The following is a 23,685-nucleotide window of genomic DNA, read 5'->3' as shown; positions in this document are numbered from 1 at the left end:
GGATATGAAACCCCAGAGAGATATTTGATAAGATGTTGGAATTCTCATTGATCTCTTTTACAGCAAATGCTAAGGCCAGGATGTGCTGGTAGTTCTTTGGCACTGAACTGTAAGAACAGTAGCAACTGTTTAATAAAACAACTGCCAGAATAAAATATATCTACAGGTTTCCAAGATTGAACTGCAGTTTATAACTGCCCAATATTATATACTGAAGTACAAAAATAAGACACCCTCCAATGTGCTAACGAGATAAATGTGCCTACAGTTCTATGTCTTTTTAAATGCTTAATAAAGTTTGTCCTTCAGTTTTGGAATCCACTCTTTTCCAAGAAGAACATTGTAAAAAACCGAATCTAGGCAGACAATATGTAAACTATGATGTGCTTCCCATCTTTCTAGAGGAAAAAAAAAAAACAACAAAAACAGATGTAGTATGATCATCTTTGGTCAGTTGCTTAACCATGCAAAATGAACACGGACATAAGTAGTCTTCCTTGTTACTCATCTGCACATTTTCAAGTTGTAGGTGTATTTTACAACCATACATGGAAATAAAAAGAAAACAACAGATATACCCACCATGAGTTGAAAAACTAAATGTTTCAAATGTTCTGAGATCATTTTATTGGAGTTACCCCCTTTGGATATGAAAACAATAACAGAAACAGCAAGGCCCAATCAGAAGTGTGTCCTATGCAAGCTATGGTGTGCTTCCTATTGTTTAAGAACCAACCAAAAGAATATAGATATGGATATAGATGATATAGATATAGGTACTGTGATAGTTTTCCATTAGCAGTTTAACTAAGCAAGCACAAGGACACATATTTTTATTTTACTAACTCATTTTTATCATTGAGAATCTCGGTTTCAACAGGTTCTATGAAATACAAAATAAACCAATAGATGGAGTAGCTCAAGTAACTTATAATGGACCATGGATATTCTCTGAAGTTTGAAACACATTAATGCAAATGAAGAGCATCTGCCATAAGTTATACAAGATAAAATATTGCAGGTGGGAAATACAATGAAAGCCCCCCCCCCCAAAAAAAAACCCGTTAGGCTGTTTCATTGTACATGAGAATCACTAACTACCTTTCTTTAAGGAAAAAAGAAAAAGGCAACGATCGTATTTATTCTGCACGTTTAATTTTTAATATCTGCTGTATAGTTCAGTCAGGTAGAACATGAGACTCTTAATCCCAGGGTCATGGGTTCAAGCTCACATTGGGCAGAAGATGCCTGCATTGCAGGGGGTTGGACTAGATGGCCCTCATGGTCCCTTCTAACTCTACAGTTCTATTATTCTAAATTAAAAAGTATGAACAACAAATATGGACAAGTTTTTGTTTGTAAATATATACCCATCTACACATAGTCCTGTGAGAGAGTCAGATTTGGTTTCTGGCTCTATTGTCTCCTGTATATCGAATTAATAAGCCTATGTTTGTCCCTGGCCGGATCTAGACACAGAAAAGAAGCATTTCAGTTTAAAGCATTGGAAAGTAAAACATGGAAAACAGGTGGAGAAAAATGGGACTCCATGTCACCATCTTGTGGCACAATGTTATATTGTACATACAATGCATATAAATCGCTTTTTCATTACCAGTCTAGCTGAGTCCCCTGTATAATGTGAGGGAGTCAGCTCTCCAAATTATATGTGTTAAAACAATAGGAATAACAAAAGATGTTTATTTCTCTAAAATATAATAATATGAAACACAACGTTAAAAATTCCTGTTGTCTGAAAGGGCAAGCGAGGGGCAGAGATCGAGGCCAAGGATGAGAGACAACAAAATGTGGAAAGAACAACAACATGTGTTGTCACTCTTTGTGGGAAGGAAGTGCATTCTTGAACTCTTGCAAGGAGTGCAACAAAACTATTCTTAAAAAGAAGAGGACTTTTAGCAGTTTGGAAATAACTTTAAAATATGGGATGAACAAATGGCTAAAAAGAAGATAAATGCTCATTGTCAGATAACCACTCATCAAGCAAATCAGAAAAAAATGCTCAATAAATAGATTGCACCAGTAGCAAAACAAAAATGCATGTGATCCATTCATTTCTATAAGTTATCTGGAGGAAACACACTAGTAGTTTATTATGCCCAACAAGATAACGTAGAAGGCAATGTACACACATATTAAAAAGCCAAGTGCCACTTTTCTTATCTCAAAAGCTCAATGAAGCACAACATTCATCAAAGATATGTTCTGAATAATTATAATTCATATATACAATAATTCAAATTGTGTGATAAATATTGATTCCTTACATAGGTTCGTCAATCATTATCTGGGTAGGCTGCTCCATGAAAGAGAGGATGTTATAGAGAAAGAAGACCTGAGAAACAATCTCACCAATGACAATGTCTCCTGGCTGGTAAAATTCATGGGGAATAGGTAGGGGATCATCATGTATACTGCAGTTAATAGAATGCATCTTGCAAACTGTATGACACAGTAATATAAGCAGCAACATCACCACCAGCAAGATCCTGTTGGTAACACGTCCCTTCAAAAGCTGTGTCCCCATGATTCCAATTTCAGTATTCAGTCTGGCTGTTTTCAGCTTTCCTACAGCCTTCAGTGAATGGTGGATGATATTGTTGCTACACAGATTTACAGCATGGCAGTTTAGGGAATCTGTGTGCCAGTATCCTGCTACTTTATTTCATTTTGTCTCTTGCCAGTAATTTCCCTTTAACATTGTGTCTTCTTTATCTCTTCCATTTATCCTCTAAGGATGAGTGAAGATTTTTTGTTTTTTATCTATAAACAACTTTCTACTTTTCTCTGCAGGTCAGGTGTTAGTAATATTGTTCTGGTGAGCAAAGGCACCAAAATGTAAACTTGTGAATTCTTAGCCTGTTTCCCGCAGATAATGTTATGCAAATTACAGGGCATGTGTGTTATTTTATATTGGTCAATGAGCTTCAGTTTTCCACAGTAAGAATCTCGGAAGTAGAAAATAAACTGGGCCAGCAGGAGAATGTATGAGGAACAGGGATACTCACGGTATACTTCTTTTTGTTAAAGATCATGGTGGAATCATCTGGTGGACACACACCCCAACATTTAAAGAGAAAGTGGTTATGCAAAAGAAGGAATATACCATACATATCCCTAGATCAACTTCTGAATGACACAAAAGTTTTATAGGTTTGTTTTTTAAGAAAATAGGCTTATTGTTGATTTTTCGTATAAGCTCTGGGCGTCCATGGTGACAGAAGACAGAGAACAGTAATTATTACAATAATAGGAATGATCATAATTTCTTAAGTGTATTTTTGGCCTTTGAAGTGGCATCATTTAATACAAAGCTCCAAGGATGTCATTCTCCCCCCCCCCCCCGAATTTTGCAACTATTTTTTCTTCAGTGAGGAATATCAATTAGTAAGTGGCACTTAGCCTGATGGTTCCAGGATCTCTCTGCCCAGAATTAGAGTTATGTTCACCCACATATAATTAATATTTAGTATAATGTGAATGCCCTGGTTCAGAGTCTCACCCTGGGGCATTTGAGATTTAATTTCATCAAAATAGTAGTTACATCTTGTTCAACAAATCACATTCCAGAATTATTTTTCTCTATTATTTTTTATTAATGATTTATAATAAAATTGAATGATGCAATATAATCAATGTGGTTTTCTATCTGGGAAGGGAGTGTTTGAACTGAACATTGTATCAATACCCATCTCCTGTTAAGATCACCTTCCCCTAAATTTTAGGCAAATAGAAGACTTCCCACTCAGCATGTTGTGGTCTTGTTAAGATGGTTCACTTTCAGAGGCTATTATATCTGAATAATTTGTAGAGAGCTTGATTTTCCCCCTTCCAGCTGATACAACCAACTTTTCTGTCAAAATGCTAAACAATGTATGGAATGGAATGATGACCTGGGCAGTTGACACAGTTGCTTCTGACACCCTCTCCTGGAGCTAATAAAGTTCTATGCTATATCCTGGAGAAGAGAGCAATGAAACAAGCTGGGAGACATTTTGAGCATATGTGGAGTAAGAATCCCAAAGAATTCATCAGAATTCAATGTGATTTTTGACTCAGTGATAAAAGTGAATAATTTTGTTTTCTCTGCCTCTATTTCATTGCACGTATACTATCCAATGGATTTTTTTGGGATGGTTTGGAATCTATTACATGCTGGTACAAGGAGGGAGGGGGTTGAATCTCTTGGGAGCTGGCTGTTACATATCTGTCAGGCTATAGCTTTGTGTTTGCTTCATGGTTGTTTTCCTGCTAGTCTAAGCATGAAAAGCACCCCCCCCCCAAAAAAAAAATCTACAGAAGAGACACAGTATAGTGTCATCATTCTGATAGATCATGGCTGTTCTCCTTTCCACAATTATGTAGGGTCTTTGTTGAACTTGGGTTTCAACAAATGGATAAAATAAACTATTTGCTGATTTGTCCAGATAAGATTTTTAATCCCCTATTCTTTATTGTTCCTCACATTGATTCCCCAAAGATTGTAATTTAAAACTTTTATGCTATAAACCTTTATGTTGTAGACGTCTTTAAACTTTATACAGTGGTACCTCAGGTTAAGAATTTAACTCGTTCTGGAGGTCTGTTCTTAACCTGAAACTGTTCTTAACCTGAAGCACCACTTTAGCTAATGGGGCCTCCTGCTCCTGCACGATTTCTGCTTTCATCCTGAAGCGAAGTTCTTAACCCGAAGTAATATTTCTGGGTTAGAGGAGCCTGTAACCTGAAGCATATGTAAACTGAAGCATATGTAACCTGAGGTACCACTGTAGATTCATATTGCATGGGTTTAGTGTAATGCCTTGCTTTTGCACTCTGTTATTCATTGTGAAGGCATTGGGCTATATACAATAAATTGAAATTCATATGGAACTGCATATACAGCATTTCAGACATTGTAGCTATGGCTAAGCATGTTCATTTCAAGCAGAATTCCAGGAAGGCTCTCCAGCTTCTCCTCCCTAGTACAGGTTTTCTCTATTTCCTTAAATAGGTTTAGGAAACAGCTGGCTGCTTGTTCCCAGAAGGCCTGAATAAAACCATGTTCTTCTGTCTTAAGTCTCTCTCTCTCTTTTCAAATAATTTTTATTGATTTTCTTTTCTGATAACAATTATTCAATATCATCATTTAACATCCATTTTCTAGTTTCCCCCTTCCCTGTTGACTTCCCCCAACTTCCATTTCTGGTTTATTACACCAAATGTTACATTCTGCTGTTTATACATAATGTTCTGTTATCACTAATTATATTTATGTTCTCTGTAAATAAAGTTGTAAATGTTTATTTAAATCCTGTCAACAAGTCCATGTTTTTTTGTCTTTTTTCTGCAAGTATGTTGTAAAGGGTTCTCATTCTTTTCCAATGTCACTATTGTACTTTTCAAGCAGTTCGTCCATTAATATTGCCAGTTCTGCATCGTTCATCAATTTTTCTTGCCATTGTTCTTTAGATGGTATTTCTCTAGTCTTCCAATTTTGTGGTATTAGGATTCTTCCTGCTGTAGTGGCGTACATGAATAATGTCTGATTTTTCTTTGGCATAAATGCCTTAATTCTCTAAGCTACAATTTTATCAAATATGTTTCATTTGGTTTTCCTTATTAGTTGCTCCCTCCATTAGGTCCAGTCATGGCCGACTCTGGGGTTGCGGTGCTCATCTCACTTTATTGGCCGAGGGAGCCGGTGTACAGCTTCCAGGTCATGTGGCCAGCATGACTAAGCCACTTCTGGGGAACCAGAGCAGTGCACGGAAATGCCGTTTACCTTCCCACTGGAGCAGTACCTATTTATCTACTTGCACTTTGATGTGCTTTCAAACTGCTAGGTTGGCAGGAGCAGGGACCAAGCAACGGGAGCTCAACCCGTCACGGGGATTTGAACCACCAACCTTCTGATCGGCAAGTCCTAGGCTCTGTGGTTTAACCCACAGCGCCACCCGCGTCCCTCATATGCTTATATTTCCACAATTATGTAGGACCTTTGTTGAACTTGGGTTTCAACAGATGCCCTCAACATACTTAGAAGGGAAATACCTTGGAATAGTTCATATGGTATGAAAATGCATTTATGAATGCAATCAGGTTGAAGATAAAATGAACTATAGTGGTAACTCGGGTTAAAAACTTAATTCGTTCTGGAGGTCTGTTCTTAACCTGAAACTGTTCTTAACCTGAGGTACCACTTTAGCTAATGGGCCTCCTGCTGTCACCATAGGATTTCTGTTCTCATCCTGATGCAAAGTTCTTAACCCGAGGTACTATTTCTGGGTTAGCGGAATCCGTAACCTGAAGTGTTTGTAACCTGAAGCATCTGTAACCTGAGGTACCACTGTACTTGTTGATTTGTCCAGATAAGACTTGCCCTGATAAGATTTTTAATCTCCCATTGTTTATTGGTTCTCACATCGATCCTCCCAGGATGCTAATCTTAAACTTTTATACTGTAGACTTCCTTAGACTTGATATATTAATATTGCATGGGTTCAGCGTAATACCTTGCATTTCCCCTCTGTTACTCATTGTGAAGGCATTGGCCTATATACAATAAATTGAATTGCATGTGCAACTGCATATACAGCATTGCAGACATTGTAGCAAGGGAAGTTCATTTCAAACAAACATTCCAGGCTCTCCAGCTTCTCCTCTCTAGCACAGGTTTTATCTACCTCCTTAAACAGGTTTAGGAAACAGCTGGCTGGTTGCTTCCAGAAGTCCTGAATAGAAACACATTCTTCTGCATGGGGTGGGTTCCTCCATTTTATGAATTTCTGGAAGCCTAACAGTTTATTTGAGTAAACTGTAAAAGTTATGGAAACATGAGGGTGTGGCTTATGATTGCAGAATATAGGTATGAAGCCAACTTGAAGTGTGATGCATCCATCTTCACTGAAGTTGAAAGGATTTCCTTAATGTTTTCTTAATCAAGTCCAAGTACCTTAACACTCTAAGATACAATTTTATCATATATGTTTCATTTGGTTTTCCTTATTAGTTGTTCCCTCTTATTCAGTTCAGGCCTCAGAACAATGATGTAGCATTTAGGGAAAAAGATGCAACCCAGTAAGCCAGCATTGGATGCTAAGATGGAGAAGATTTCCACAGCCACCATGTATTTTCCTTTGGTGCTCAAGTAGGTTGGAACAAAAGTCAGCCAAACACTGCAAAACACCAACATGCTGAAAGTGATAAATTTGGCCTCATTGAAACTGTCTGGCAACTTCCTGGCTAGGAAAGCCAAAATGAAGCTGACAATGGCCAAGGAACTCATGTAGCCTATAACACAGTAGAACATGATAGCTGAACCCTCATTACATTCCAGTAGCATTTCTCCTGTCATTGAGTGCATGTCCATATCTGGGAATGGAGGGAAAGTACATAACCAAAGAGAACAAATGCCAGTTTGAAGAAAGGAGCCGGAGAGGACAATAGAATTTGCCATTCGCTTCCCCACCCAGTTTCTGATTTTGGATCCTGGCTGGGTTGCCATAAATGCCAGAACCACGGTGGTGGTTTTTGCCAAAGTGCTGGAAAGGGCCACAGAGAATATGATGCCAAAGGCTGTTTGTCGGAGAAGGCAGATGACCTTTCCAGGCTGTCCAATGAAGAGTAAGGAGCAGAGGAAGCAAAGAAGGAGAGAGATGAGAAGAATGTAGGTGAGGGTCCTGTTGTTAGCTTTGACTATGGGGGTGTCTCTGTGCTTCATGAAAATTCCAAGTATGAAAGTTGTGATAAAGGAGAAGGAAATGGCTAAGATAGCTAAAGTAATCCCTAATGTTTCTTTGTAAGAGAGGTAGCTTACAGCTTTGGGGATGCATTGAGTTTGGTCCATATTGGGATACTGGTCTTCTGGACATTTGACACAGGCATCCATATCTGAAAATAGTAAAGAGCTGCATTAAATACTTCCAGAAGTTGATCACCTATTTAAAGGGGTCATAAGTGAGAATGAATTTCTAGGAAAAAGGGGTCCCTTAATTTCAAAATTCTTGATTATAATTTCATCTCAAGCAAAGAATGTCATATGAAACTTCTCAACCATCTATGCTGTGCTGTGAGAATTATAATAATACTCACTTATCTGATTTATAGGGATAATTTAAGTGGATCACTTTAAAGACCAAAGAAGTAATTTTCATATGGAATTTTGCATTTATTGTTGTTTTTCTTTTTATTCTACTAATAATCTGTTGCTATTTTGGGTAGTACTATTCTTATAGGGTATGGTTTGAAGGTGCAATTCATAGCCATCCTGTTAAAGTGACTGATGACTGATTCAACTTTCTCACTGTTTGGAATCTCTATGTACATTGCCTTGAGTTCTCTTCTGAAGACAGTCAGGATTACAAAAAGAGCCCAGGGTGTGCCATGGCTTTTTGCCACCTGAAGCAAAATGGGACAGAGTCACCCCGACCACACCACCATTCCACACCTCTGCTGCAATGTCCCCTCTCATGGAACTTGGCATGAGCCAGGGCATTCTACAAGGAATACTGCTCATCTTCTTCACACCAGGGTAGGGAAGATGAGCAGAAACACTGTATGTAGGAATACCCCACTCTCGCCAGCATAAGGGGGGATTTCCACCAACAGCAGAAGCAGTGTGGCAAGCTAATTTGATCTGGATGGATCATGATGTCAATCAAAACATGTAGGTTATTTTCTGGCTATTCAAAAACAGTTCTATCTCCTAACTGTAAAATTTGCAAAAGTCAACTTTTAGGGCCACATGTTCACATTCGCTGAGAAAATATCAGAGAGCAATACTAAATGGTTTCCATGGCTGGGCCAGGAGGAGGAGGAGTGGGGATGGGATGCATGAGATGGTTCCTGCTCTGGGTGGGGCTGCACTCCCTTTGAAGGAATTGTTCACATCTTGGGGGAACTTCAGGTTCCTTTGTTGTTGCTTGAGGCTCAGAGGGGTTCAGTGGCTTGGAGTGCCTTCCATCAGCTTTGGCTGGTGACCCAGCTGCACCCTTATCTGTACTGGGATAGCACAACAATTTGACTCATGAAAAACCTATCATGGGAAGCACTTCTGTAAGCACTGTGTCTTTTATGGTGTAAATTAATATGAAAACACGAAGAGCTTCTGGGCAGCTGTGCGCTAACTCCTACATCATAATGCTCTCTACTTTTCACAGTTTGGCCACTGATCGAGGTCTCCTAATCTATTCATACATTAAGATTTGTTGGAATTCCATTTTTAGGGATATGATTAGCTAGGACCCAGGAGATGGTCTCAGCAGTTATGGAACTCCCTGGCAAATAGGGTCGATTTTGACTCCTTAAATTTTGATAGGCATTTGCACTATCACATTTCTCTTGTTCTTTTGTGGTACCTTACATTTGTGTTCATTGATTAATTTTATTTTTACATTTATATGCTTCCTTTCACCCAAGGAGCTGTAAAACCAACAATAAACTGTGAGGAGATATCCCCCCCCTGCCCCCCAACAAATATAATATGAATTTTGTTATATATTCTTACATTCATATCCCATTTTTCTTCCACTGTGGAATACAAGGTTGTATATGTAGGGTCCCCAGTCTGTCTCCCATTTAGATACTGATCAGACCTAAAACTGCTTAGCTTTATCAAAGTAGTGGCTATATGTGCCTTAAGAGGCAAGATATCCTTCCATATGATGTATTTTATATTATATCTCATACCTTTCTGGTTAGAGATCATCCCTTCTGCACACAGAGCACAATCATAGCAGCAAAATTTTTCTCCCTCCTTCTTTTTCCTGCTGTAGCCAGGGTAGCAGTTGTCATTGCACACAGAAATAGGCAACACCTACACATACAAATAACATGGAGATTAGCAATATTTTTTACTCTTCCATCGTTCACTTCCCATCTGATTTGAATCATGTGAGGGGCAGAGTGAGGAATTATGAACACCAGAATCCTCTTCCAGCTTGAAATGAAATAGGGAGGAGAGGATTACTGAATTCCTTTGCTGACAGATCCTTTGCATTCATCTTCTCCAGCTTCCAAAGAATTCTCTTAATATGGTATTCTACATTTATTTCACAAATATGTACATTATATACAGTTTTGGATTGATATTTTCCCCATTTACATCATCAAGCGTTCACTGCTTTATATATTTAAAAGTTAGCTAACCTGTCTTACCTGGTTAAAAATTGGATGCCATAGAATTTGGTCATCATTTATTCTTAACTCCTTTCCTAAAGGAGCATGAGGATCCAGGCTTCCAACTTTTGCTCTAACCAGTGAGCCATTGGGAAAAATCAACCAGTTTGTTACATCAAAACATGCAACTAATTCTCCATTGTCATCAAAGTGCACAGAATCTCCCACACTGTTATTGAACGCGATGTGCCTTAGAAAGGAATGCACCTTTGAAAGAGAATATGTGCAGAGATGTCACTAGGTCTTGAAATTTATTCAGTGGGCTTCACAGATACCTTACTAATTTTTCAACAGTAAGTCATACTCATTAAATAACTCTATAATAAGAAAATAATGTAATATATCTGGCAGTGATTATTCAAAATAAAACAAGAAGTTCTCATTAAATAATTATATTTTAGGACAATTTTTTAATATATCTGGCAGTGCTTATTCGAAATAAAACAAGAAGGCAGGCATACAAAATGTAGTTAGAAATAAATTATGCAAAATTTACAGATCCCTTTACCTCTGGTCCAAAAGCTGAATAGTAATTACCTGCCACGATTGTACGTTTAGAAATGCCAGTTCCCCCCCTTGCATAATCCTTCTACTTTTGGAGCTGCTTTTCTTTATGGCATGCAAAGCATGTGCCACAATGTAGGCAGCATTGTAGATATTGTAGCTGTGGCCAGTCATGTCCATTTCAAACAGAATTCCAGGAAGGCCCTCCAGCTTCTCATCCCCAGTGCAAACTTTCTTGTTTTCCTCCTTTTGCTGTCCTTTAGAGAGTTTGAATGAGCAGCTGAAGGCCTGCTCCCAGAAGGACTGGATAAAGCCATCACCTTTAGCCCTTGATGGTCTTAATTTGTGAATGAACTTATTGAAATCTAATAAATGATTTGAGTGAACTGTGAAGGATAAAGAACCATGAAAGGCTTGCATATCCCAATTCTTCTGAAGAGAGTGTGATGCAAAATCCCAATGGGATGTAACAATCCAAACTTTATTCAGAGGTGGCAGCGAGAATAAAGGTGCAAAAAACAGCAGCATTCTCAAAACCTGAAAAGATGGAGGCTCTCCATAAATAAAGAATACACTGGGATTTCCCGTGTTGGAGTTTCCCTCAAAGATTTTTGCATAGCTTTCAAAATGCTGCAGAGCAAATTCTATCATCTCATCCATGTAATTCCATTTGGGTATTCTTTTTACAAAGGCATAACAGATACCATGAATGGAAAGCAATGGCATCATTGTCTGTAAAAATCTGTCTCCTCGATCATCATCTACAGCCACAAGCCCAATCCAAGTCCATCTGAAATGCTGAAGTAACCGCACAACACCCATGTGCTGGTAGGCTTCATTGGGAACCATCTGGTATAGAAATGGGAATAAACTTTGGGCACCTTGTAGTGGCAAAAATGATCCATATGTGAGCTGAAATGAAAAGTATAAGAAGAGAAGAGAAATTTAAACCATACACTTGTAGGAGGTCCTGTATGTCTTCTTGAAGACTATGAGGATATCCCAGTGATTGGTTTCATCATGAATCAATTGTCTCAGGCAACATGTCTCTTCTTCTAAATATTTCATTTACTGCTGCATTCATGTCTGCCTTCTACCATGCTAAATGAACCTCACCTGAACTTGGCAGAGCACTCTTTGTTTAGGATGGTGCCCTGAAAGGCCATGGAACACTTCCGCCATGCTGCTAGAGCTCCTACATCAATTATCACTCCTGCTAGCTTGAGTTGTAATAGCAAACTAAACAACAGTGATCCAGATTGAAGCTGGCTACATTCAGAGAGAAATTAGGCTTCCACCAAGTCTGTGGTCTTCAGGAGGCCATTTCTCATGTTACATTACAAAATGTCACAAAACCTGGCCATAGTATTGACAAAGTCAAATGAGATTTAGACTAACTTCTCTGTAGTACTGGGAATACCGTATTTTTCGTCCCATAGGACGCTCCGTCCCATAGGACGCACCTAGTTTTTTGGGGGGAAATAAAGGAAAAATTCTTTCCCTTTATTTCCCCCCCAAAAGCAGGTGGGGAAAACAGAACCAGGTCGAGGAACAGCGGGATGGCGGTGCTGCGCCTCCCTGCTGTCCCCCGAGCTTGTGGGGCTGGCCGATGTCTGCCCCGCGCGAGGGGCACTCTGCATCAGGCCCCCCCCCCCCGCTGGGCAGCAGGCTGCTATCTGCAGCATGGGGAGCCTTGCGGGGAACTCCTGCAAGGCTCCCCACGCTGCGGATGTCTGCCTGGCGCGGGGGGGCGCTCTGCTTCAGGGCGCCCCGCCCGCCGGGTGGCAGGCTGCTATCCGCAGCATGGGGAGCCTTGCGGGGAACTCCTGCAGGGCTCCCCACGCTGCGGATGTCTGCCTGGCGCGGGGGGCGCTCTGCTTCAGGGTGCCCCTCACGCTGGGCAGCAGGCTGCTATCCGCAGCCTAGGCATCCCTGCCGGACCTCCCGTAGGGCTGCCTAGGCTGCGGATGTGTTCCTGAAGCCTGGAGAGCGAGAGGGCTCGGTGCGCACCGACCCCTCTCGTTCTCCAAGCTTCAACAAAAGCATGCATTCGCCCCATAGGACGCACCCAGATTACCCCTTCATTTTTGGAGGGGGAAAAGTATGTCCTATAGGGCGAAAAATACGGTAAGTAGGGAAAGAGGAGAAATAAAATTCAGTTCGCATTTAAGCAAGGACCTACATAATGCTCATGTTCAAAACAACCTGAGAAGAAAAAAACAAAGTGATCCTTTGAAATTTGCCATTCATTTATTTTAGCAATGAAAATGTCCAGCTGAGTGATATGGGATAAAATGCATATGCAAAGGTATTGTATGCACTAAAATGCATACAATAGTGAAAATAATATATAAAAATGCATTACAGAAGAGAATATGTTTTGCAAAATAGTTTACATTAGGGAACATTGCAACCAAGCATGTATATTAAGACAAGTCCACAGGAAAATGCTCATGGGAAATATATAGAAAGGGTTGCTGAGATCAAGATAGTGTACAACAGTTGTGAGAGCTCCATACACTCATAAACAAAGCTTACCTGTGGAGTCTTGTGGGTTGCTGAAATGATGGCCATATTGGCAGAGATTTCAGAGATGCACCCTCCAATGAGAGCTATCAGATTGTTCTGGTTGTCACACTTGAAGTTGGGGACAAACCTATGTCGTGTTGACAGAAGGCTTAAGATAGCTTTATAGGTCATCCTTGCAGTGTAGTAGCTATTGAGGATGTGGAGTCCCAGAGATATATTTGGTAAGATGTTGGGATTCTCATTGATCTCTTTGACAGCAAATGCAAAGGCCAGGATGTGCTGGTAGTTCTTAGGCACTGAACTGTAATCAGAGTTGAAGTCTGTTTAATAAAATAAGTGCTGCAGTGACAATAAGAGAGCATTTCAACACATCATCTTCAGTTAACTAAGTGTGTAAGACTGAGGGGTAGTGTAGCTTAAAATTATGCAATATAATATTGAAATGCACAACTATAAGCATCATATGTTCTATCACAAACGGTATATGCAAATGTTCAATATGAATAAATTAAGCTCTGTACATATTGTGCTCCCTCCTGTTTCCCACAGAAGCAGCACCAACCACCAGCCCAAGCAATGGGGCTTCAGCATGATGTGCTTGGTTTTTTGTGTTTGTCACATCAATAGGGTCATGGAGGAAAGCTTATTAATGGTCTGTGAACAACAATATAATGTAGAATGTAACATATCTATCAAGAATTTCCAACTGTTACTGGAAAACCACATTTATCACACTAACACATTCTCAGTAATTATGAACTGAAAATATTACAGTGTGAGAGAGGGAAGAAGTAAGGTCTTACATTGGTTCATCAGTGATGGTCTGTGTGCGCTGTTCCAGGAAAGAGAGGCTATCATAAAGAAAGAATATTTGAGAAACAATCCCACTGATGACAAGGTCTCCTGGTTGGTAAAATTCATGAGGAATCGGGAGGGGATCATCATATATACTGCAATTAATAGAATGTATCTTGCATACTGTATGACACAGAAATATAAGCAGCAACATCACCACCAGCAAGATCCTGTTGGTAAAACGTCCCTTCAAAAGCTGTGTTCTCATGATTCCAATTGCAGTATTCAGTCTGGCTGTTTTCAGCTTTCCTAGAGCCTTCAGTGAATGGTGGATGATATTGTTGCTACACAGATTTACATCATGGCAATTTAGGGAATCTGTGTGCCAATATCATGCTACTTTATTTCATTTTGCCTCCAGCCATTCATTTCCCTTTAACATTGTGTCTTCTTTATCTCTTCCATTTATCCTCTAAGGATGAGTGAAGATTTTTTGTTTTTTATCTTTAAACAACTTGCTATCTGTTTCTGCAGGTCAGGTGTTAGTAATATTGTTCTGGTGAGCAAAGGCACCAAAATGTAAACTTGTGAATTCTTAGCCTGTTTCCCGCAGATAATGTTACGCAAATTACAGGGCATGTGTGTTATTTTATATTGGTCAATGAGCTTCAGTTTTCCACAGTAAGAATCTAGGAAGTAGAAAATAAACTGAGCCAGCGGGAGAATATATGAGGAACAGGGATACTCACGGTATACTTCTTTTTGTTAAAGATCATGGTGGAATCATCTGGTGGACACACACCCCAACATTTAAAGAGAAAGTGGTTATGCAAAAGAAGGAATATACCATACATATCCCAAGATCAACTTCTGAATGACACAAGAGTTTTATAGGTTTGTTTCTTAAGAAAATAGGCTTATTGTTGATTTTTCGTATAAGCTCTGGGCGTCCATGGTGACAGAAGACAGAGAACAGTAATTATTACAATAATAGGAATGATCATAATTTCTTAAGTGTATTTTTGGCCTTTGAAGTGGCATCATTTAATACAAAACTCCAAGGATGTCATCCCCCCCCCCGAATCTTGCAACTATTTTTTCTTCTGTGAGAAATATCAATTAGTAAGTGGCACTTAGCCTGATGGTTCCAGGATGTCTCTGCCCAGAATTAGAGTTATGTTCACCCACATATAATTAATATTCAGTATAATGTGAATGCCCTGGTTCAGAGTCTCACCCTGGGGCATTTGAGATTTAATTTCATCAAAATGGAAGTTACATCTTGTTCAACAAATCACCTTCCAGAATTATTTTTCTCTATTATTTTTTATTAATGATTTATAATAAAATTGAATGATGCAATATAATCATTGTGGTTTTCTATCTGGGAAGGGAGTGTTTGACCGAACATTGTATCAATACCCATCTCCTGTTAAGATCACCTTCCCCTAAATTTTAGGCAAATAGAAGACTTCCCACTCAGCATGTTGTGGTCTTGTTAAGATGGTTCACTTTCAGAGGCTATTATATCTGAATAATTTGTAGAGAGCTTGCTTTCCCCCCTTCCAGCTGATACAACCAACTTTTCTGTCAAAATGCTAAACAATGTATGGAATGGAATGATGACCTGGGCAGTTGACACAGTTGCTTCTGACACCCTCTCCTGGAGCTAATAAAGTTCTATGCTATATCCTGGAGAAGAGAGCAATGAAACAAGCTGGGAGACATTTTGAGCATATGTGGAGTAAGAATCCCAAAGAATTCATCAGAATTCAATGTGATTTTTGACTCAGTGATAAAAGTGAATAATTTTGTTTTCTCTGCCTCTATTTCATTGTACGTATACTATCTAATGGATTTTTTTGGGATGGTTTGGAATCTATTACATGCTGGTACAAGGAGGGAGGGGGTTGAATCTCTTGGGAGCTGGCTGTTCCATATCTGTTAGGCTATAGCTTTGTGTTTGCTTCATGGTTGTTTTCCTGCAAGTCTAAGCATGAAAAGCACCCCCCCCCAAAAAAAAAATCTACAGAAGAGACACAGTATAGTGTCATCATTCTGATAGATCATGGCTGTTCTCCTTTCCACAATTATGTAGGGTCTTTGTTGAACTTGGGTTTCAACTGATGGATAAAATAAACTATTTGCTGATTTGTGCAGATAAGATTTTTAATCCCCTATTCTTTATTGTTCCTCACATTGATTCCCCAAAGATTGTAATTTAAAACTTTTATGCTATAAACCTTTATGTTGTAGACGTCTTTAAACTTTATACAGTGGTACCTCAGGTTAAGAATTTAACTCGTTCTGGAGGTCTGTTCTTAACCTGAAACTGTTCTTAACCTGAAGCACCACTTTAGCTAATGGGGCCTCCTGCTCCTGCACGATTTCTGCTTTCATCCTGAAGCGAAGTTCTTAACCCGAAGTAATATTTCTGGGTTAGAGGAGCCTGTAACCTGAAGCATATGTAAGCTGAAGCATATGTAACCTGAGGTACCACTGTAGATTCATATTGCATGGGTTTAGTGTAATGCCTTGCCTTTGCACTCTGTTATTCATTGTGAAGGCATTGGGCTATATACAATAAATTGAAATTCATATGGAACTGCATATACAGCATTTCAGACATTGTAGCTATGGCTAAGCATGTTCATTTCAAGCAGAATTCCAGGAAGGCTCTCCAGCTTCTCCTCCCTAGTACAGGTTTTCTCTATTTCCTTAAATAGGTTTAGGAAATAGAGAAATAGGTTTAGCTGGCTGCTTGTTCCCAGAAGGCCTGAATAAAACCATGTTCTTCTGTCTTAATTCTCTCTCTCTCTTTTCAAATAATTTTTATTGATTTTCTTTTCTCATAACAATTATTCAATATCATCATTTAACATCTATTTTCTAGTTTCCCCCTTCCCTGTTGACTTCCCCCAACTTCCATTTCTGGTTTATTGCACCAAATGTTACATTCTGCTGTTTATACATAATGTTCTGTTATCACTAATTATATTTATGTTTTCTGTAAATAAAGTTGTAAATGTTTATTTAAATCCTGTCAACAAGTCTATTTTTTTTGTCTTTTTTCTGCAAGTATGTTGTAAAGGGTTCTCATTCTTTTCCGAAGTCACTATTGTACTTTTCAAGCAGTTCGTCCATTAATATTGCCAGTTCTGCATCGTTCATCAATTTTTCTTGCCATTGTTCTTTAGATGGTATTTCTCTAGTCTTCCAATTTTGTGGTATTAGGATTCTTCCTGCTGTAGTGGCGTACATGAATAATGTCTGATTTTTCTTTGGCATAAATGCCTTAATTCTCTAAGCTACAATTTTATCAAATATGTTTCATTTGGTTTTCCTTATTAGTTGCTCCCTCCATTAGGTCCAGTCATGGCCGACTCTGGGGTTGCGGTGCTCATCTCACTTTATTGGCCGAGGGAGCCGGTGTACAGCTTCCAGGTCATGTGGCCAGCATGACTAAGCCGCTTCTGGGGAACCAGAGCAGTGCACGGAAATGCCGTTTACCTTCCCGCTGGAGCACTACCTATTTCTCTTCTTGCACTTTGATGTGCTTTCAAACTGCTAGGTTGGCAGGAGCAGGGACCAAGCAACGGGAGCTCAACCCGTCACGGGGATTTGAACCACCAACCTTCTGATCGGCAAGTCCTAGGCTCTGTGGTTTAACCCACAGCGCCACCCGCGTCCCTCATATGCTTATATTTCCACAATTATGTAGGACCTTTGTTGAACTTGGGTTTCAACAGATGCCCTCAACATACTTAGAAGGGAAATACCTTGGAATAGTTCATATGGTATGAAAATGCATTTATGAATGCAATCAGGTTGAAGATAAAATGAACTATAGTGGTAGCTCGGGTTAAAAACTTAATTCATTCTGGAGGTCTGTTCTTAACCTGAAACTGTTCTTAACCTGAGGTACCACTTTAGCTAATGGGCCTCCTGCTGTCACCACAGGATTTCTGTTCTCATCCTGATGCAAAGTTCTTAACCCGAGGTACTATTTCTGGGTTAGCGGAATCCGTAACCTGAAGTGTTTGTAACCTGAAGCATCTGTAACCTGAGGTACCACTGTACTTGTTGATTTGTCCAGATAAGACTTGCCCTGATAAGATTTTTTTATATATATAAAATATTTATTAAAGTTTTAAACACAAACATAGAATCACACGTTAAAGTTTACAGAAGTCATAAGTTTACAAAATAGAGAGATTAACAAACTAGGGAGAAAAAAAAGAAAAAACACACATAGAAAAAGTATATATATAAAAAGAAAAAATCATAATAACTAAATATAAAAAAGAGAACAGGAAAACTTTAAAATTAACTCCATCTTTCAATAATCCTTAGTCTCATTTCCTTGATTCTTTGACCTCCTCACACCTCCCCTTTTGTATTCCCATTTAAAAAATCTTTTCAGCAAATCCTTACCCTTTGTCATTTTTCATAGCTCAATATCATCACCTATTATAAATATGTATTTTTGACCATTATCAACCCATACTTGCATGTTCTTATAAAACTTTTTACCAATACCACTTATTTTCCATCCAACATCATTTTAACATTCCTTAATTTTACAGTATTTCTGCAAATAGTCTTTAAATTTCTTCCAATCTTCTTCCACCGACTCTTCTCCCTGGTCACGGATTCTGCCACTCATTTCTGGCAATTCCATATAGTCCATCACCTTCATCTGCCATTCTTCCAGGGTGGGTAAATCTTGTCTCTTCCAATACTTTGCAATGAGTATTCTTGCTGCTGTTGTTGCATACATAAAAAAAGTTCTGTCCTTCTTTGGCACCAATTGGCTGACAATGCCCAGGAGGAAGGCCTCTGGTTTCTTCAGAAAGGTATATTTAAATACCTTTTTCAATTCATTATATAGCATTTCCCAGAAGGCCTTAATCTTTGGGCATGTCCACCAAAGGTGAAAGAATGTACCTTCAGTTTCTTTACATTTCCAACATTTATTATTGGGCAAGTGATAGATTTTTGCAAGCTTGACTGGTGTCATGTACCACCTGTATACCATTTTCATAATATTCTCTCTTAAGACATTACATGCCGTAAATTTCATACCTGTGTTCCATAACTGTTCCCAGTCAGCAAACATAATATTATGTCCAACATCCTGTGCCCATTTAATCATAGCAGATTTCACCGTTTCATCTTGAGTATTCCATTTTAACAGCAAGTTATACATTCTTGAAAGTATCTTAGTTTTGGGATCTAACAGTTCTGTTTCCAACTTTGATTTTTTCACCTGGAAGCCAATTTTTTTGTCCAAATTATATGCCTCTCTTATTTGATAATAGTGAAGCCAATCTCACACTCTGTCTTTTAGTTTCTCGAAACTCTGCAATTTCAATTTATCTCCTTCTTGCTCCAAAATCTCCCAATATTTTGGCCACTTGGCCTCCATATTGAGCCTTTTTTTGAGCTTTTGCCTCCATTGGTGACAACCACCTTGGGGTTTTATTTTCAAGTAAGTCTTTATATCGTATCCAGACATTAAACAGTGCTTTCCTGACAATATGATTTTTAAATGCCTTATGAGCTTTAACCTTGTCGTACCACAAGTATGTATGCCATCCAAAAACATTATTGAAACCTTCTAAGTCCAAAATGTCTGTGTTCTCAAGGAGCAGCCAGTCCTTCAACCAGCAGAAAGCTGCTGATTCATAATAAAGTTTAAGGTCTGGCAGGGCAAATCCCCCTCTTTCTTTAGCATCAGTTAATATTTTAAATTTTATTCTGGGTTTCTTGCCCTGCCAGACAAATTTAGAGATGTCTCTCTGCCACTTCTTGAAACAGTCCACTTTGTCTAATATTTGTAACAATTGAAACAAAAACAACATTCTTGGCAATACATTCATCTTGATGACAGCAATTCGACCCAGCAAGGAAAGCTTCAAGTTTGACCATATTTCTAAATCCCTTTTAACGTCTGACCAACACTTTTCATAATTGTCCTTAAATAAATTCCCATTTTTAGCTGTCATATTAATCCCCAAGTATTTCACCTTCTTAACCACTGTTAAACCCGTCTCATTCTGAAACCTCTCTCTTTCGGTCATTGTTAAATTTTTCTCAAGAACTTTGGTTTTTAACTTATTCAACTTAAATCCTGCCACATGACCAAACTCTTGGATCAGTTCTAGTACTCTTTTAGTGCTAGATTCTGGCTCCTGTAATGTCAATACTAGGTCATCTGCAAAAGCTTTCAATTTATATTGTTTAGCTCCGACCGTTATACCTTTAATCAGATGGTCCCTCCTAATCATATTTAACAAGACCTCCAGGACAGAGATAAAAAGTAGGGGGGAAATTGGGCAGCCTTGTCGTGTCCCTTTCTCTATCTTAAATTCCTCTGTTACCACATTGTTAACTATTAATTTAGCCTTTTGTTCTGAATAAATTGCACTTACACCATTTTCAAACCCTTGACCTACCCCCATCCCCTGAAGATTTTTCTTCATAAAGCTCCAAGAAATATTATCAAAGGTTTTCTCGGCATCCACAAAAATTAAGACTGCTTTTATATTGATATCCTCTTGCAACTTCTCCAATATGTTAATTATATTCCTCGTATTATCCGACAGATGTCTGCCTGGAAGAAAGCCAGCTTGGTCTTTATGTATCACTTCCTTTAATACTTTTTTTAACCTCTTGGCCAAAATATCAGCAAAAATTTTGTAATCCACGTTTAACAGGGATATGGGTCAATAGTTCTTAAGTTGTGTCTTTTCAGACTCAATTTTCGGTATAAGTGTAATATATGCTTCTTTCCATGACTCTGGCGCTTTTTTCCCCTCCAGGATTTCATTGCAAACCTCCTTTAGTGGTTGAATTATCCAGTCCTTCAAGGTTCTATAGTATTTTGAGGTTAAGCCGTCCGGCCCTGGAGATTTTCCCAGCTGCATGTTCTGAATGGCACCTTCTACCTCCTGTTCCATAATTGTATAATTCAACATTATCTTATTTTCTTGTGAGATTTTTTGTAATCCATTTGTCTTCAAAAACTGGTCTATGTCGAACTCTTTCTGAGGCCCTTGTGTATATAGTTGTTTAAAATACCTCTGGAAGCATTTTCTAATTTCCACTGGATTCTGGATATTTTTTCCTTCCACTTCCAAATTAGTGATGGTATTAAGTTTTTGTCTTTTCTTCATCTGCCAAGCTAGCAGTTTCCCACATTTGTTTGCCGATTCAAAAGTCCTTTGTCTCATTTGTTTAATTTTCCATTCAATTTCCTGGTTTATCATCTTCATGTACTGCACTTGATGTAACTTTATTTCTCTCAAGATCTCTTGTGAGTTGGGTTTCGCTCTCAGTTTTTTCTCGCCCTCTTTTATTTTTTCCAGAATTTTTTCTTTTTTCACATTTTGGGCTCTCTTCTTTATTGAATTCTGTTGGATCAGAAACCCCCTCATAACTGCTTTACTTGCGTCCCAGATTACTCTTTTTTCCACAGTAGTGTTCAAATTTATCTCAAAATAGTCTCTCGGGGTTTTTTGGGCCTTCTTGGTCACCTCTTGATCTCTAAACAAGGTGTCATTCATCCTCCATCTGAAGGAACCAGTTGATGTTAGTTTCATCTCCATTCTCACGGCATTATGGTCGGAGCACGTCTTAGGGCAGATCTCTACCTTCCTAATCTTGGGTGCCAGTCCTCTAGTTATCCAGATTTGGTCAATTCTTGTCCATGTTTTTGGGCTTCAGAAAAGAAGGTTCCCTCTCTGCCCAAGGGGTTCCTGGTTCTCCAAATATCAATCAAGTCCATATTGTCAGTCAGTTCAAAAAAGGTTTTTGGTAGTCTGCCATCTTTGGTAATTACCTGTCTCTGCGACTTATCCATGTTTGTGGATACCACCCCATTCATATCTCCCATCAAAACGATGTTATAGTCCATATAGTCCAATAGAGTCTCATGCAACTTCTTATAAAATGAAGATTTCCCCTCATTCGGTGCATATACACCTACTATCAAAAAATTTTCTCCTTGTGTTTGAATTTCAATTGCTATGAGTCTTCCTTGATCATCTTTAAAAACAAATTTCGGTGACAGGCTCTCTTTTGCATAGATGACCACTCCTCGCTTTTTAACCTTGTCCGATGAGATAAATTCTTGGCCCAACCTTTTGTTAATCAATATTTTCCTATGTAGCTGTCAGGGAACTGCCATCGGAGCATCAGGTGGTGGAGGGGCTCAGGGAGGAAGAAAGAGACTCAACAGCTGAAGCAGGGACCAGCAGGGGGAGGAGTGGGTCTCTGAGGGAATGCGAGCAGGAGGGAGGGCTCAGGGACGCTTCCAGCGAGAACAGTGGGGAGGTATCTGAGTCTCCCATAGGGAGACCCACACCTCGCCGGAAACTGTCACGCCGTGAGTCCAGGAGACGCGTTTCCGTTAAGGAGCTCCTTTGCTGGAAACGCTTCCGCAGACAGCCACTGTCGGACTCTACTAGTGACTAGAGCAGACATGTCTGAGGAGCTCCGTCACACACGGAGGTTTGTGGGGTCGCACAAACTCTGAGGGAGCACGTTTTACGCACAAGCAGCTAATCAATCCCTAACAGTAGCCTTGTCACATGTGTTTCCTGAAGACAAATTAAGTCCAATTGTTCCTTTTTAAATATATGAAAGACTTTTTTCCTTTCTCCGGGGAATTAAATCCATGAATGTTCCAACTTAATAGTTGCAGAAACATGATGTACTTAAATTTACTCTCCTCCAACTGCTCCCAATATAAGATTTTTAATCTCCCATTGTTTATTGGTTCTCACATCGATCCTCCCAGGATGCTAATCTTAAACTTTTATACTGTAGACTTCCTTAGACTTGATATATTAATATTGCATGGGTTCAGCGTAATACCTTGCATTTCCCCTCTGTTACTCATTGTGAAGGCATTGGCCTATATACAATAAATTGAATTGCATGTGCAACTGCATATACAGCATTGCAGACATTGTAGCTAGGGAAGTTCATTTCAAACAAAAATTCCAGGCTCTCCAGCTTCTCCTCTCTAGCACAGGTTTTATCTACCTCCTTAAACAGGTTTAGGAAACAGCTGGCTGCTTCCTTCCAGAAGTCCTGAATAGAAACACGTTCTTCTGCATGGGGTGGGTTCCTACATTTTATGAATTTCTGGAAGCCTAACAGTTTATTTGAGTAAACTGTAAAAGTTATGGAAACATGAGGGTGTGGCTTATGATTGCAGAATATAGGTATGAAGCCAACTTGAAGTGTGATGCATCCATCTTCACTGAAGTTGAAAGGATTTCCTTAATGTTTTCTTAATCAAGTCCAAGTACCTTAACATTCTAAGCTACAATTTTATCATATATGTTTCATTTGGTTTTCCTTATTAGTTGCTCCCTCTTATTCAGTTCAGGCCTCAGAACAATGATATAGCATTTAGGGGAAAAGATGCAACCCAGTAAGCCAGCATTGGATGCTAAGATGGAGAAAATCTCCACAGCCACCATGTATTTTCCTTTGGTGCTCAAGTAGGTTGGAACAAATGTCAGCCAAACACTGCAAAACACCAACATGCTGAAAGTGATAAATTTGGCCTCATTGAAACTGTCTGGCAACTTCCTGGCTAGGAAAGCCAAAATGAAGCTGACAATGGCCAAGGAACCCATGTAGCCTATAACACAGTAGAACATGACA

General features: G+C 39.1%; 1 protein-coding gene across 1 annotated transcript in view; it reads right to left on the bottom strand.

Annotated features, from left to right (window-relative positions):
• Nucleotides 1-23,685, bottom strand: part of LOC310691589 (vomeronasal type-2 receptor 26-like) — a gene marked incomplete at both ends in the record, with an annotated part of 114,510 nt that overhangs the window by 26,642 nt on the left and 64,183 nt on the right. The window lies entirely within an intron of this gene.

The sequence above is a fragment of the Podarcis liolepis genome (genome assembly GCF_965112155.1).
Source record: "Podarcis liolepis genome assembly, chromosome: 13".
NCBI classification, from domain to species: domain Eukaryota; kingdom Metazoa; phylum Chordata; class Lepidosauria; order Squamata; family Lacertidae; genus Podarcis; species Podarcis liolepis.
The sequence above is the reverse complement of the archived record's forward strand: the minus strand, read 5'-3'. Positions and strand labels throughout refer to the sequence as shown.